This window comes from Scaptodrosophila lebanonensis, unplaced genomic scaffold, assembly GCF_003285725.1.
Source record: "Scaptodrosophila lebanonensis strain 11010-0011.00,11010-0021.00 unplaced genomic scaffold, SlebRS2 tig00000001-arrow-pilon, whole genome shotgun sequence".
In the NCBI taxonomy this organism is placed as follows: domain Eukaryota; kingdom Metazoa; phylum Arthropoda; class Insecta; order Diptera; family Drosophilidae; genus Scaptodrosophila; species Scaptodrosophila lebanonensis.
This window is the reverse complement of record NW_022060529.1, coordinates 24,850,530-24,861,087: the sequence shown is the minus strand read 5'-3', so window position 1 is coordinate 24,861,087 and position 10,558 is coordinate 24,850,530.

The following is a 10,558-nucleotide window of genomic DNA, read 5'->3' as shown; positions in this document are numbered from 1 at the left end:
TTGCTAGTGTGCTTGAGTTTTAAGTCCGACGTGTGATTCGTTGGTAAATGCTTTAAGGTGATGCGGTAGATCGTTCCACAGCCGAACAGCTATTATGAAGAAATGCCTTCCCGAGCTTGCTAATTTAGTATATCTAGTGCATTAGAGTATTAAATTATGTCTAGCAATCTTGTTTATGGCCTGTACCCAAATGCTGAGGGGTATACGGGTTAGGACGAATGTATGTAACACAAAAAAGGAGGCATGGCATACCCTACAAAATAGGAGTATATTTATATTCAGGATCAGTTTGACAAGACGAGTCAATATAGTCATGTCCGTCCGTCTGGATGAAGGCAAGGATCTCAGCAAGTGCAAGAGCTAGAATAACCAATCCAATTTCCAATCCATTTTCCAAAGCTCCCGGAATTCTTGGAATTTTTCACACAAATTCGACAATTACATCCAGTAAGTGTATATCTGCCATCAAGCTCTGCTAGTAGCTGTTCTTGTTGTTGCTACTTTTACACACACACATGCATAGATACAATCCTGATGTAATGTAATTTAAGCACATTTTTTTCAAATAACGTATGAGTTGATAATTTTTTATTTCATTTACGTAATTTAAAACATTTTGTTTTTTTAATGGGTACAGTTGGGGCTTCTGTAACATTCCATTTCTTTTTCGTGTTTTAAATGTTTTTTCAGGGACGTTCCATTACTTTTATTACGAAATTCGGGTCAGAATTGGATTGTTATTGGCATTTATAAATTAGACACTCATTGCTAAAAAGTGTGGCATGGCAAAGCAGTCGAGCTCAGTTCACTGTGCACTTCTAAAGTGCTCGTGAGAGCCAGCTCTAAGCCCCCATTATTGTGGCAACTAGGAGCCGAGCTATAGAACAAAGGAATAAGCCAGTTAGAGAAACAATTTAATACGAGTTGTTGGGAATTGAAATTTATGAAATAAAACTTTTAGTATTTATGAATACACCTGAATGTTAATAATATTTCAAAACTTAATAATAATCTAGCAGTTTGCTCATTTAGCCTCTTCATAAATTTATCTGCTTCAGCAACACAAATATACTCTGAAGTATAAAGGAACATGTGACTGGCCTGCCATTAAAAGTATTTTGTGCTATATTTTCCAAATTCCTCTCGTTATTTTTTCCACCATGTCGCATTGCAAATTATGTTGTTGTCGTACTGCGACGTTGCTATCGTTGTCGTCGCCTCTGACAACATGTCGGTTCATGCTCATCAACAACAGGCGACGAGCAACCAGCGTCGAGCAACCAGCGTCGAGCAACGAGCAATGAGCAGCGGGCCGTGCCGCTGGCTGTCGCGGTGTTGACGTTGATGAATAACATGCGCACTCTTTGGCCAAGGAAAGGCGAAGGCAGAGCGTATCAGCGAGGCAGTGAAGCAGTCCTGGGTTTGAAAGTGTTAAACATGTTTTGGCCATAAAGTCGAGGCAGTAGTCATGCAAATGCGTACATATATCATTCTATGTCTACATATTTATTAATTAGCCAAAGGCAACAGCTGAACAACGAGCAGAATAGGAAAAATAACAACAACAACAACAACAATAGAGAAGTAGGCCAAACATCTCAATGGAAAGCAAGTCACTCACACACATCAAGTATACGAGTAGGATGCGGGCTGCAAACGCGACTTTAAGCGCAGCTGAAGAGCCGGCGGCACCTAAACTAAACCGAAACTGCACTCAGCTCAACCTCAAAACTAGCTAACCAACAAACCTTATTAAAATGTGAGTAACTCGGCAGCAGCACCCTTTGCTGTAAATCCCAGCTCCCAATGCACGTGGGTTGATATGTAAGGAAGCGTATAATTTAATTAAATTATTTGGGGCAGCAGGAACGAAAAATGTGCATCAAAGTGCACTTAAATCATCAGCGAAGCACGGCGACAGAGCACAGGGATAACGGAGTAAAGGAGTAGGGGATCCCGGGGGGAAGTCGCATAGATAACCGACACTGGCTTTCAGTAAGCCAACGAAATGGCGTTGGGCAAGTGTCCTGCCAGCAAGGCAGTAGTAGGGAAGTCATACCTTATACATTGACTTGCATTAGTGACCGGAAACGAGTCTGCCTGACTGCCGCCATCCTACGCCCCGGACTCGTTGACGGTCTCCATGACGTAGCCAAAAGGCAGGCAAGCTGCCAACGTTAGTGACAACTGCGTATTTTGTAGATTTTTATTTGTACCATACAATTTTATGAGCGACGTTTGCATTTGAATAGCAAAAGCAGCAACAAAACACAGAAGCAACGGACCATCGACAAACGAATTTTAAAAGTATTGTGAAGATATGAAAAGCAGGCACACTCAAAGGGCATGGTGCTCCCATTTAAAAGACAGGGCAGCATCATATTTAAAACACTTTTGCCAACTGCTGCGTATCCGTGTGTCATGCAAATTCTTGGATTGCATATTGAAATGCCGTATAGCGGCGAGGAATTTCTCCTACACCCTCACATTCTTACCTCCATACTTGTAAAAAGCCAGCTAATATACAAATTTTCTACAATTGCATAACAATGGAATAACCTGCTGGCCCCTTGAGCTTTATCCGCATCTGCGAAATGTGAAATGTGAAATGTGAGCTACTAGCTCCATCGTAGTTAACGCGCGGCGAGCTGCTCTGAGAGCTTTTTATCTAAGCGACAATACCTTGACATAATTCTAGAGATTTTAAATTATGCATGGCATTTGCTCATTGTTTCAATGCGTGGGCCGAGGAGGGGTGGTCTTAGGGTCGGTGTCGGTTTCAGAGCTGTGGGCACCAAGCATGACAGTTTTTGGTGTCAAGTCTCAGAGCGACTGCAGTCCTATGCGATGAGTGTGTAATTGAGGCTGTTGCACAAATCTAGGGGCGCGAGTTCACCTACATTTCAACATTGACATTTGTCTGTGTTAGTGTTGATGGATAATGACAATGGCCGATAACGAAATCATATCTCTGAGGAAAAGCCAGCGGAATAATAGAAATCTCCGGAAATTTAATTGCAGTCATCCGATATACTATATTTAGGTCAGTGTTCTCGACTCTCTGTTTATTTTAACAGGTAGTGAAGGACAGGAATAGATAATGTTACAAAACTGTTTAATAAATGTCACATGATAACATCGATTCCCCATAAAAAATTATCTTCTATCATTTATGCAATCCATTACGGATGACGCCAACTTATGTCCAATGTCACTATTTTTACAAAAAGCAATGAACTCGATTTCTTTCACAATTAGTTGTTGCTCCATTTCTTCCGAAATCTTTTGCTTTAAATGAAAGCACGGCTAAATGCAGATGAAGTGAATGTCATTGATTAACTCCACATTTATTTTGTACGACTTATTTAGGTTTCAGAATCTACAGATTCTACTCAAAATGACAGAGACTACGCACAAATTCTTTATACTTAATTAGCTAATTCACATACTTTGATGAGTAACATTTTACTGAAATAACAAAACCCTAATTATACGGGAATTTCGACTCACTATCATTATTTGCATACCGCATTTTAGGCTTCGTACAGATAGCAACGACAACAAGCAGAATTCGCACACCCGCGCACACGCAAATAAAAGCACAAATACTCAAAATTAAATTAGTTGAAATTAGCATAAACAATAAAGCGATAAGCGCGAATTACCATGCCGCCACACAAATTGAACAACTAAATTAGTTGTGGCACGAGGCTGCACGGAAAATGTTTTAAATTAAATTGCTAACAGAAGTGAAGTCCCAAGTTGAGGGATTAAGCCTTCATTTCCAGAGGAATTTTACGTATACGTGTATGTTGCGTCCAACGTGTTCAGAAACAAATTTATAGAGCTACTACACAATTTTAAATTAATATAAATATAATTAATGATCCAAATGTTGCTGATTTAATTAAAATTTAAGTTTTTAAATAGAGGGAGAAGAAATGAAAAAAATAATATGAAAAAGTGGGGGAAGGATGGCAGCTGGCTTAGTTTGCGAGTTAAGCCCGAAGTACTAGTATCACATTTGTTCTTTTAACGTCAGATCACTTAAAAGTTTATCGCGTCGAATGGAGAGGTGAGTGGCTAATTCTCCTTTGCTATCATAATCCTCTTACTCCTAAACTGATGCTTTCGTCAAATGTCGAAATTTTAATTTATGCGAGCGGTATTATCACCATAGATTTTGACACATCGAACATTATGTTTTCTTTAAATGTCGTAATTATAAATTAATATTTTCATAGACTTTAATCAAATACGACACGACAGATATCAGATATCTATATATAAATATAACCTAGCAGCTAGAAAGCTGAAATTTGCAATCTGAATTTTCAATCAATTTAACTTCAATATTGGTATACTCTAAGACTGCAAAAAAACGTTTGGAGGCCTGTTTTTATACCCTGTACCCGTAGGGTAAAAAGGGTATATTAGGTTTGTGCAAAGTATGTAACATACAGAAGGAAGCATCTCCGACCCCATAAAGTATATATATTCTGAATCAACATGACGAGAGAAATCGATCTAGACATGTCCGTCCGTCTGTCCGTCTGGATGAACGCGAGGATCTCAGAAACTATAAAAGCTAGAATAACCAAAGTTGGCATCCAGATTCTCCTAGGTCCGAGTAAGGACGAGTTTATGTTTTTTTTTTTAATTTTCCCCCCCTTCCCCCGCTACAGAATTTCGTCAATAGCGTCCACATTTCAAATGCTACCTAAACCAAACTTTGCACACATAATTAATATATAATTGTCTACTGTTGTATAAAATTCAATTCAATTCGGTCAATTCTAAGAAAAGTTATTAGCAAAACAAATTTTCGCCAGTACAACCCCCACAAACTGCAGCAACAAGTTCGCTCTTCTTCCTATTTTTGCTGCTGCCATGGGCGCATATAACTCAGTGACGGAAGTTTACATGGGTACAGGGTATTACACTGTCGGGCTTGCTCGACTGTAGCGTTCTCTCTTGTTTGAATTATAAAATTTCATCTCTTGTTCCTAACGAGGAGTCTGTGTGTCTCTGAGTGCCCATTTTCGTCTATTTATGCGTATCTATAGAGATTAGATAAAGCAGCAACAACAACAACAGCTGCCCGCAGAGCTAGGGCAGTGATTACATCTGTAGCTATTGCTTAGTAAGTATTAACCAAATGAAATTGTTCAATTTGACTGAACTATCAAAAAACGAAACACAAACTTGGCCTGCTTAGGGCTTAGGGGAACCTGGATACCAGTTTTGGTATTCTAGCACTTGTACATGCTAAGATCCAGCAGACACCATGTCCGCCTAGTCCTACTGATCAAAATTAGATTAGATCTCAGAAAAATAACAAGTGTAATAACAAGTAGAGAAGCTAAAGTCGAGTCTCCCGACTTGGAAATACTCTGTACATATGTGTAGAATAATTATGCGTGTATAAGTGTGTTTGTGTGTGTCTGTGTATGTCTCGTGTGCCTGTGCATATATGGCCAGAGCTTCCTGTTAAATTGACCTATCATTATGTAACTTTGCTCATCCTCCGGTTAGTGAGGAGGTATTTTCCGAATTTCAAAGAAAAATTCTAATCAAAAAAATAAAACAAACTTGCACAGCGCACACACATAAGGCATCTTTGTTCCAAATTTGGTGTCTCTAGCTCTTATAGTCTCTGAGATCCAGGTGTTCATACGGACAGGCGGACAGACAGACAGACGTACATTTCATGTAAAGAGTATAAAAATACCACGTAAAAACAGAATTAGGTGTATACATTATTGTGGGGCCTGCTTCGCCCCCTTTCATGTGTTACATACATTCGCACTGAACTAGTATACCCTTTTTCCTGTTTGGGTACAGAGTATAAAAGGGTGTGAGCATTTTCTTCGACCCATTAATGTATAGATTTGCCTCCCGTGGTATGCACTTATTACGAACTGGCGAGATCGCGTGTGGGGCTTTCATCACGAACAGTTTAGTCCACTTATGTACTCGCGTTCAACTCACATTCTTAGGAACCATTTGAGAACTTTCCGTAATTGTGTCAGCTGTGTGACGACGTACTCGTATTTCACACGTGGCATGTCACCACTGCGCTAGACGATTGCCACTCATCCGACTCGTGACTTTCGTCGGCGGCGTCTTGTACACATACATTTACACACATTTTTACACTTTAACTATACTGTTATTTAAATAAATGTAATGAAACCTAAATACTAATTTAACTTAAGCTAGGAGTTTCTTCTTATTTACGATTATACATTTATAAATAAATTAAATAAATCTATTGGCAAGGTCAATAGGCGGTGACCTCTTCAGGCTCCTTCTCATTAAACCTCCTCCTTTAGTGCGCCGTTTCAGTAGACGTCTCATGTATTGAGAAACCTGCTCATTGAGGACGTCACCAACTTTCTGCACTCCAAGCTCCTTTTCTATGCTTACCGTTTTCGATTGAAGAATCCGGATTTTCTCCTGGTGGGTACAAATATTTTAGATCAGTGTAACAAAAAGGTCGATTTTTTTACACAATTCTTAAGAAATTATTGTAGTCTCGGAACATTTTCTGCCAGCTGCTGATGTTGTTGCTGCCTTGTTTCAGGGAATTTAAGACTCGACTCCAGCCTTCCATTCTTAATTGTCGTAATTTATATGCGCAAAAGTGTACGCGAGTTTCTTTTTGTTATGTCCTGCCTTCTAATTAAAACAAAAGTTTTTTAATCTGCTTTATAGCATAAGCAAATAATTATTCACAATTGCATTTTTTCATTCCACATTTTTTGTGAACTGCAAGTCAGAGCCCCAAACAATTTGCCACTTGATGCGCCGCGGGACAGGCCGGGACTCTCAAGCTCTCTCTCTCTCTCTCTCTCTCTCTGTCTTTGTCTCCTTTCTCCATTCTCTGGATGGCTGGTCTCTGCTCTGCTGCTGCTTCCGACTCTGACTGTATTTTTAATTGACAGCAGACATGTTGAAAATTAAATTTAAGGGAAGCCTAATGAAATTGCTTCACTCTGTCTGCATCGCAGCTGATTACACAGCCATCTAAGCACGTGCTTGTCATCTATAAACTTTAAGTGCAGCTAAGCATTTTCTAAGTTCAGGTTGCTGCACGCTCCCAGATATGCAGCCTGTTTAAATATGTAAACAATCCATTAACCAGAAACTTAATCAATTGGAACTAGCTCGGAATTGCAAATGTGCTGGCCACAGCAGAAACCAAAAGCAATCGGACAGACAAACATACAGACGGACGGACGGGCACACGGTTGCTTCATTTCCCAACTGTCTTAGAAGTTTGCCAACTTGGATGTGCGTCTGTATCTCTGTGTATGGTGTGGGTGTGTCCGATGATTGAGTGTATTTGCCAAAGGTGCGTAGCAACCGAGCAGTCTCCATGTTATGGCAGAGTTGGGCGTATCTTTTGACCAAAAACTCAATAGGCAGTAAGACGACCGACTGCCTCACTGACAGCCTGGCCAGACAAAGTTTTCATGCTGGCCTGCCACGCTGCATCTTCTATGTTGCATTAGCAAAGGTAACTGATAAGTTTTTGATTTAGAATTTTAGCTTTAATTGGGTTTTAATTGTATTTCTGCTCTGGGTTTTTGGCGCTTGTGCAAATTTGCCAAGAGTCAAGTGTTGATGGAAAACGAACTATTCTGGCTGTTCAACAGTCCGGAGCTCAGTTAAGGCTTTTGAAATCTTATCTAAGAAAACAAATAGCAGGACCACACATTGCCGTACTTCCAACTGGCACTTGCCGTGGTACGGCGAGCATTGTTTATTCTACATATTCTAGATAAGGTTATTGTAATTAATTCAAATGTTTTTTATAGCGTAACATTAAAGATATGAATGTATGTATGACGTATTTTGTAAAAACAAAAACTTGGCTTATTTCATAAAACTTAAAAACAAAACTTGGTCAATTTCATTTAACTTAGTTCGAACAGATTGAAATGTTTCTTACATCTTGCCTTGTTTCTATAGAAATTGACCCTTCAGCCAACGCTCTTTCCCGTCAAACACACTCACACAATTAGCTATGTATCCCCATTTCATGGGGGCTTTCCAGATTTCTCGAATAAGTCATAAACGATCGACCCAGCACACTTGTAACTCAGGTTAACTCAACTTATTTTTGGTGCGGACAGTTATGAAAAAGAAAATTAATATCAACCATTTCATAATTAATCTATTATTGAATCGTAACCAAGTGACCGTACAAGTTTTTAATCCGAAATATGAAATCTGATCAGCTTGCAAAACATATTGAAATGATATAAGAAGCATTACGTAAATTAATGTTGGCTCAAAATGTTTTGATTTATGCGGCAAGTGCGGGCCGAGAAGAGTGTGAAACGACAACGGCGGCAGTTGTCGGTTCACACATTAAAATATTACAACATGAGCTGTAACATGAGCACGTTCCCAAACACATACGAGTACAAACATATTCCCAAATTATGATGTGCCAGCAATACACACAAACACATGCATACTCGTACCAAACCACCAAGAAATACCCACAAGCATACACCACACACACACATACTAGGAGCCCGATCATATACTCATATACATACATACATGCATACATGCACTGAGCCTTAAAACATGCGCTCATATTTGGTAGAGAGCTATAAATAAACTAAATTGCCCAACTCGGCTGCGTCGGCAAAAGCAACAGCAGCAGCATCAGCAGCAGCTTAACAGCAGATTAGGCCGGAATAAGTGGGCAGAGTTAACCACGCCCAAGCAACTACTCTTCACCCATGCCGTATATACTCGTATTAACTATGCATGCGAGTCGGTCTGAGACCTCCGAACTTGCTATATAAGCCCGAAGTGCACAACTTGAATGGCAGGCGGCATTTCCACAACACCTTTCAACCGAAGAACGACTGGGATACGGCCTACTCTCTAATGGACTCGAAAAAAATGTGCCCATTGGTGGCCCGGGATAACAACAAATGTTGGCCTAATTGATTTGTTGACAAGTCAACAGCAGCACTCAAGACAATTGCCAAATTTAAAAAGTTCCACATTTGCAAAGCGCAGAAGTAGAGCGACAAAGGAGGACTGCAATGTGTGTATGTGTGCCCGTAAAGTTAAGCTTCATTTTTTTTATTCGGTGGCTGTGGAAAGCTAACTATAGGCGACGAATTGGCTGGGCTGCTGGCTGAGTAAAGAGCCCACGGGAGCGGCAGAAATTGTATGCAAATAATGGCTGTGGACTTTTGGCCAGGAAACGAAAATTGCAATAGGAGCCAGGAGCAGGCCGGCCAATTAAATTAGATGCCCCACAAAGTAAACCCTGACCAGTCGGAGCCTGCCAAGCAAAAAAAAATAAATAAAAAATACAAAAAAACACCTCAAGCCGAAAATTTTGAAAATGTTAATTGGGCTCATGACACTAAGCGCTTGGGTTTCAAACCACCCGCATAAATCAAAAAATAGAGTAAGGCAGGCACTACGAGTAATGCGAAGGGAGAAGATGCTTAAAAAACCTAACGAAACGTAACGACGTCGAAGACTAGGGCAACGAGAGCGACGAGAAACTTAAAAATCAGTTTATGCTTGCCTGACTTCAGCTTTTTGGACTAGGAAAAAATTGTGCATACTTACAGGAGCGGCGCAGTGGAGAGCAAAAAATGAAGAAGTGCAACTGCTGCGTGAAGTGAAATGTAAGTACAACGTAACTTAAGCAGTTTTACATCTTCAAGCAGCATGAAATTGATTGATGGCATTTTGCAATAGCTTTACAAAGTAAAAATGAAAAATGATTTGGCGCTGGAGAGAATTATGAATCTGTTTTTTTTTTCTCATTTTCTTTGCTCGCGAATTTTTATAATTTTTTTCACCAACCACTTCAAACTATGCGGTAAGGCTTGCGGCTGGTCACAAGTCATTGGTGAGGGGGATGGGGAGTGGAAATGTGCTGGCGGATTAATGCCACTGTCAACCAAAGTCAAAGTTAAGCAGGCATTAGTTGGGCGCAGGCACAATACGGGAAAAGGGACAAAGCGAACAAGTGATAAGTGACAGAAGTGTCGCGCACTTCCGCTGGCCTAGACTAAAACTGACTAGATGTTGATTGGCTTCCGCTGTCCCTGCACAGCGGCAAGGTCATATTAAACGCCTCTGGAATAGATATTTATGTACCTACATTTTACATGCAACCATTTTATTTTTTATTTTAGAAAAGCAATAATAAATATCATAATTATGGACAATACGTTTGCATGAATAGTGCTGATTCCTCTCCATTTCCAAAAATGCTTGCAGTTGTGCGCATTTCTTACAGTCATCAGCTAATAAGTATTGGCTAAAAGATGTGTCTCCATTTGTTGAAATTGGTTTTACTAAACCAGAGATCAACAATCTGACTACAAACTACAATCATATTTGTTCGAAATTATTTGGCAAAATGCTTCGAAGTCTGCTTTAAATAGTAAATACATTTAAATACATTTAAAGCTTAGCTGCTTATCAGACAAAAATTTTAAATTTCTCTGTTGTAGTGGAAACACAATTGTTTTGTCGGAGTTCAAGGACACGTTTTTTGCAT